Here is a 6,833-nt window from a genome sequence, read left to right as displayed (position 1 = left end):
TATGGCAGATAAACACAGGGCCAGCCACCCCACTAGGTAAAGAGCCAGGCCACTTGTCCCCACGGAGGCTCCTTTCTTTAAAGATCTTGGTTGATTCCAACAAGGAACCACCTGGGCTACTTGTTTTATTCTCTTCCCATGCTTTAAATCTCCGTTCTTATGTTTTTAATTCTCCGATGATGAATGAACCTAAGAAACCCTAGGCTCCCACCCTCAACCCCAATAAAAGCAGAATCCCAGGCCCATAAGCCTGCTCTCTCTCTCTCCTCATGATCTTGCTCTGTGGCTCCAGGTGTGCTGTGTGATTCCCAGGTCTTGTATGTAACAAACCCCTATTTCTTTCAAAGTTTCCTGATGGTTTTTGCTGAAGGGCATCTTGCAACCACAATAAGGATCACAAGGGCTGATCCAGCCACAGTATTGGTTATTGATAGGCTGAGACCGGCACGAAATAAATATATACTATTTTCTGTCTCACTTCTTTTGTTCATCAAACAGAGAAAGGCAAATATCATATGACATCACTTATATGTGGAATCTAAAAAAAAGTGGTATAAAGTTTATTTAGAAACCAAAAATAGACTCACATAGAAAACTAACTACGGTTACCAAAGGGGAAAGGGCAGGGGAGGGATAAATTAGGAGTTTGGGATTAACAGATGCACACTACTATATATAAAATAGATAAACAACAAGGACTTACCATATAGCGCAGGGAACTATATTTAATTTCTTATAATAACATATAATAGAAAAGAATCTGAAATATATCTATATATGTATGTATATGTATAACTGAATCGCTTAGCTGTACACCTGAAATTAACATTGTAAACCGACTACATTTCAATAAAACATAAAATTAAATTTAAAAAAAAAGTAAGGGACATCACATTGGATTGGACCAAGTTAATCAATGCGGGTTAGCAGATAGTCTGGATTTGGTGTGTTAGCTTGAGAGCTGTCAATGGCTTAGTAATTTTTTTTTGTTGGTTGACTATCAACTGGGTTTAGTGGCAGACTATAATAAGTTCTTCTGTTTTAATCTGCTGTTAAACCCATCGGATAAGTTCCTGCATTCAAATATTGTACTTTTCCTTTTCCTGAATTCCTATTTAATTTGATTTTATAGATGCTAATTCTCTTGGGAAATTCTATAATTAGCATCACTTTTCTTCATGTTTTTCTCCATTCCTGGAACATAATAGTCCTAAATGTCTGAAGTCCTTGTCAGTCAGTTTCAATTTCTGGACTATTTAGAGGGCAATTTCTACTTCCCTTTTGTTTTGATTTTTTTCTTTTTTTTTTTTTTTAAGACAAACTTAATTTTTAAGGAAATCCAAGTTTTAGGTGTTAAAAGTGTAGTGTGACTCTAGATGATTTCACTTCCTCTAAAAAGAATTCACCTTACTGACCACTAGCAAAACGGGGTGGTAGAAAATTCAAGCAGGTGCTTTGCTGAGTCAGGTTAGGGTACAGCTCTGGTAAGGCTCAGTTTACTCAGTTTGTCTCTGCATTAGCCTAGCACTCCAGGGGTTTCAGCTAACAGTCCGATGTATCCTGTAGGATTCTTCTCCCTAATGGATCCAAACTCTAAATCAATAAATGTCACCTACCTTTGAAAAATGTTCTAAACTGGAAACATGTCAAATATTTGAAACGGCTCCCGATCAACTTGGAAATTCTCCTATTTCTCCTCTCCTGCATTCCCTTTACTGGAATTTTCTTCAGGTTCTATACCCAATTCCCAGAAATTTTATCCAAGCCCCAAACTAGCAAATTTCCTCAGAGGTAGCAAATTGCTCACCCTTTGAAGACACTGAGGTCTCAGCTCTTTCTAATGCCTATGTCTTAAGCCGCTTAGTCATCTCTGAAGCTTTCCACTGCCCTCAAGTAGATGATTTGTGTATTTTTAAATATAAATTTCCTAGCTGTTCTATGAGGAAGCACTGGTCTGCTGGCTAACATTGCCTAACTGAAAATGGAATTTGAAAATATTTATTTAATTTCAGTATATCCAAAGGGGATTGTAAGTGAATTAAAAATAAATTAACATCAAACAGATAAGTATGGTCCTCTTTCTCTTAATCAGATGTTATGCTTCTTTTTGCAGAGAGAAAGGTGAGCACATCTAAGTATAAGGGACAGTTACATCATGTTTGATTAAAGCCTGATACTGTTCTTGTGTTGTTCAGGAGTTAATCACAGCCAGAACCGGTACAGATGACTGTAGGAGGGGACGCCTCTGCTTATTTTGACCTCTAGAATAATTAATTTGCTCCTGTTGTTGAATTTTACTTTTCTGCATTTATAAGAATCACAGATGCTTGAAATTCAGAAAATACTTTTTTCCCAGTCTCTGCAGGCAGCAGATTCAAATTTAGGTCATACTGAAGAGAGGTGCTTGCAGAATAAAAGATAAATAGAAGAGAAGCAGAAATGGTCGTTATGCAGGTGTGTGAACTTCATGGGACGATTGACATGTTTTGATTGAGGCATTTGTGTGTCCTCTTGAAAAAATCACACAATTTGGTCCCATAGGACCAGAGGTCGTTAGTGGCAGTTTCTTGGATTTCTTTTATTAGTTTGCTAGGGCTGCCATAAGAAACTACACAAGCAGCATGACTTCAACAACAGAAATTTATTTCCTCACAGCTCTGGAGGCTAGAAGTCCAAGATCAAGGTGTTGGCAAGAGGCTTCTCCCCTTGGCTTGCAGTTGGCCGCCTTCTTGCTGTCTTCTCATGTTTTTTCATCTGTGCACGCACCTCCCTGTTGTCTCTGTGTCTAGATTTTCTCTTATTATAAGGGCACCTGTCAGATTATATTAGGGCCCACCCTAACAGACTAATTTTAACTTAATCACCTCTTTATTTGCCCTCTCTCTAAATATAATCCCATTCTGAGGAGGGTTAGAGCTTTAGCATATGATTTTGGGTGGGGCGTAACTCAGCCAGTAACTTTGGGTTTCTGATCATCAAAATGCTGCCAGAAACTTAACCCAAGCCTTTTCACATTCTGGTAAGCTGCTGTTCCTTCTATCAACGGCTTCTATTTGAAACACTTAGATTGGTTTTTGGCTTTACTTTGGCTGATAAAAAGGCAAATATATTTTCATTTTGAGTCAAAGACTCAATCAAGAAAACACTTTAGGAACTATCCAGAATAGTGTTGGCGAACATTTTCTCAAAGGGCTCAATAGTTATCTTTTCATTTTTATGGGCCAAGAGGAAAAGTTAAGAACATTATTTAAGTATTTCTGCAGCCATTTAAAATGAACAATTTAACAATATGGAAAAGATTCTTAGTTTTGTGGGCCAGATTTGGCCCCTGGGCCATAGTTTATTAGTTCTTGATTTGATTTATTGGCTAGACTCTAGACACAAAATTCTGAAGAACAAGAAGAAAAACAATTGATTGTCCAAGTCACATAGAAACTGCTGGGACTACACTCTGTGGGTCAAACAGATGAGCTCTGTCAGCTGCTGCTGTATCTCAGGTTCTGGAATCCAAAACAGGGTGTTCTCAAGAGTACAACTTGTGCACGCAATGCGGCATTACCATCTGCAGGACAGGGGTTGGATTTGTTGAAACAAAGAAACATATATGTTATAAAAACACACAAGAAGAGTATTCCCACTGGAGTTTGATTTAGACAATCCTTAATAAGGAAGAATTCACTTTGAAGGAGTCTGTGTTATCCTGAGCATAGGCACTTTTGGTTCCCCAGGCTAGTATTCAAGTTAGAAGCTAGAAAATGAGATTATTTTCTTTAGTTAAATATATTTAGTGATGGTTTTATGTATTTCTTCAGATAATAATTTAAAAGCATGTATTTTTATGACATTATAGTACAGTTTATAGCATCATACTAGATATACATGAAAGGGAAGAAATGAACCATGTATCGGTCTCCATGGGTTAGCCATTTGGATAAAAAATAAAAATCATGCAACAGGTAAAGGCCATCTCTACTTCTAATTCTGCTCATTTAAAAATAGAAGGATAAGATATTTTCTCTATGGTTTTTGTGGCTATATTTTCAAATGTGAACAAATGCACTTGATATGAAAAATAATGCTCTAAAATAATTCTTTCTAACAATTATTTTTAGTCTCACATTTATAAGATTTTTTGGAACCACTAAAGGAAAAATTTACAAGCATTTCAGAATTATATTTTGCTCTTCATATAAAATGATTCTGAGAAAGAAACTCAACTTTATGTGGACAAGCTTTTGAATTTGTATAGATTTAATTTAAATTGTATCTCATCTGTATACAATAGCCAAGACATGGAAGATATGTCCATCAACAGATGAATGGATAAAGAAATTGTGGTGTACATACACAATGTAATATTACAGATAAAAGGAGCCACAATATCTTAGAATCATTACTTCAAGATAATCCAATTGTGTATAAAAGTGGATGAGGTAAAGGTGAAAATAGATTGTGGGGTAATAATTCTTGAAGCTAGGTAATGATAAATATAGATTCATTATATTCTTCTCACAAATTATCTCTCAAATGTTTGAGCTTTTTCACAATAAAATATCTAAATCAACAGACTAGGAAAAATCACTTGCCACACACATAAAATAGACAGTGGGCTCACATCCTGAATTGATAAAGAACTATACATCATTAAGATGAAAAGATAACACATAGAGAAATGGCTTAGAGATTTGAGCTAACACTTCACAACTGAAAACACTCAAATTTCCAATAAACATAGGAAAGAAGATGAATATCAATCATCATAAAGAGGATGTAAATTCAAATTGCAATGATATACACATTCTGGCACAGACACCAAAATGGCTAAAATTAAAAAAAAAATTGACATACAAAGTGCTGGCAAGGATGTAGCACAAACAGAACACTCATCTATTAATGATTGAAGTATGCATTATTACCGACAGCCCTTGGGATCCCAGTTAGGCTTCCCAGGCCCACCAATCAGAAAGGTGCTTTGGATGGGGTAACAGAAGACATTACTGGACAGAATGCTGGAATGCCAAACACAGTGACTGCGTAATTTTTCCCCTGGAGGAAGTCTCCTTACATCAGCAAGAAATAGAAAGAGACCGTATTGACAAATGGCGCCAGGATTTTCTACCTTTAAAACAATCTCAGTGGAAAAGTATTTTAAATTAGCTTCAAACAACACTGAAACGATTGAAAATTTGAAAGAATCCGAAGGGCTGAAAAAATCTAGCTTGATCATACATTTCATTGGAGAGCTGAGCAACAGCAAAGCCCTGCAGCACAGCGTCCATCTGGAAGGGGTTCTTTTGCATGGGTAACCCCTATGCTGACTTTGATTGCTCCTGGAAGTTGGTGGTGGCAACACTTCAACAATTAAAGTGTGGGATGGTAAAGAAGGGGAGATCAGGAGGAATTCAAGAATTGCAGAATTATCCAGTAAATGGGAAGGAAGAGTTTATTGTTTCAAATGTGCCAAATACAGAAAAGTGGTTCAGAGGAAACTTCAAGACAGGAAGAAAAGAAACCCAGGCTTTGATGGACATTGGCACACAGCTATCATCACTACCATCCTATCTTCTTTAGAGACCAAATACTACCAGACGCTAGAAATACTAGAAGAGCATCTCATCCAAAAGAAATCAGGTGAAAGCAAAGAAGACCAGCATTCTGGTATAAGCTCTCTTATGTTTACACCTGACTTTAGACTGGAAACTCTTAGACATGGAAAAAGGATGGAGAGACCAGGACAAATTAAGTACCACAAAGAAGAAATGTAAACCATCTAGAATTTGATCACTACAGATGGAAAAGCCCTGAAAATAAATGAGCCCAAACTTTACTTCTCTTGGAAGATGATGGGAAATATAACCAGATCATCCTGGATCTTGCTGTCTACAGGTATAGGAAACTGATGTCAATGTACAGTCAATCTGTGTGAGAGTAATGATCAAGGGGAAGTCACATCAGCTTATACTTCCTGCAAAGTTCAAACCTTACAGCATCTCCGCTAGGAAATCTTAGACAACAGGTATTTAGTAATCTGCATGCCCCAAATAGAGAAGGTAATTACAGGTGGCAGAAAAATCATCCAGGTCTGTGAAAACTACCTTGGACATGAGCAGGGAGCAAACAAATGAAAGCAGCAAGCAAACCGAGAAACTAGTAGTAGATTCTAACAGTTATGCATTTCCTGATGCAGCTAACATAGTTCCAAAGGAAAAACACACACCCAATAGTGTTGGATCTGAACCAAAATTATATAGAATTATGAAGATAAACACTTTACAGTTAACCCTGGACGCCGCCACTGATTTGAAACATCAGGCTGCAGTGTCATTGATTTTGACCCATGGGACTTGGTTTTACTCAGTGCAAAGAGTATGTGCATAACATTTATGGGGTAAACAGAATTATTTGTCAATAGTTTTAACTATCCTACTTTGCATAGTACTACTTAAACTAGTTTATAACCACAACAAGATGGGTAGAAGGGGCAAAGATGTGGCACGGTCAAGACCCATAACCCCAGGTAGGTGACTCAAAAACTGGGGGATAATCACAATTGCAGAAGTTCTCCCCAAGAAGCAAGGATTCTGAACCCCACAATGGGCTCCCCACCCCAGGAGTCCTGCACTGGAAGGATGAACCACCAGAATGTCAGAATTTGGAGGCCAGTGGGACTTGTGTACAGGAGAGACAGAGAGCTGTAGGAAAAAAGGACCTCCCTCTCCTGAAGGGCATACCCAAAATCTCACACGCTCCGACTCCCAGCGCAGAGACAGTTAACCTGAAAGGACCCTGAGTTGGATCCACTTGTTGATCTTGGAGAGTATCCTAGAGAAGGA

The 6,833-nt window shown here is 37.7% G+C and overlaps 1 pseudogene; it reads left to right on the top strand.

The window, feature by feature from the left end:
• Window positions 1-3,547: 3,547 nt before the first annotated feature.
• On the top strand, window positions 3,548-6,378 carry LOC105106921 (dynein axonemal assembly factor 11-like; annotated as a pseudogene).
• The last annotated feature ends 455 nt before the right edge of the window (window positions 6,379-6,833 follow it).

The sequence above is a fragment of the Camelus dromedarius genome, chromosome 12, assembly GCF_036321535.1.
Source record: "Camelus dromedarius isolate mCamDro1 chromosome 12, mCamDro1.pat, whole genome shotgun sequence".
Lineage (NCBI taxonomy): Eukaryota > Metazoa > Chordata > Mammalia > Artiodactyla > Camelidae > Camelus > Camelus dromedarius.
This window is presented reverse-complemented; position numbering and strand designations above follow the sequence as displayed.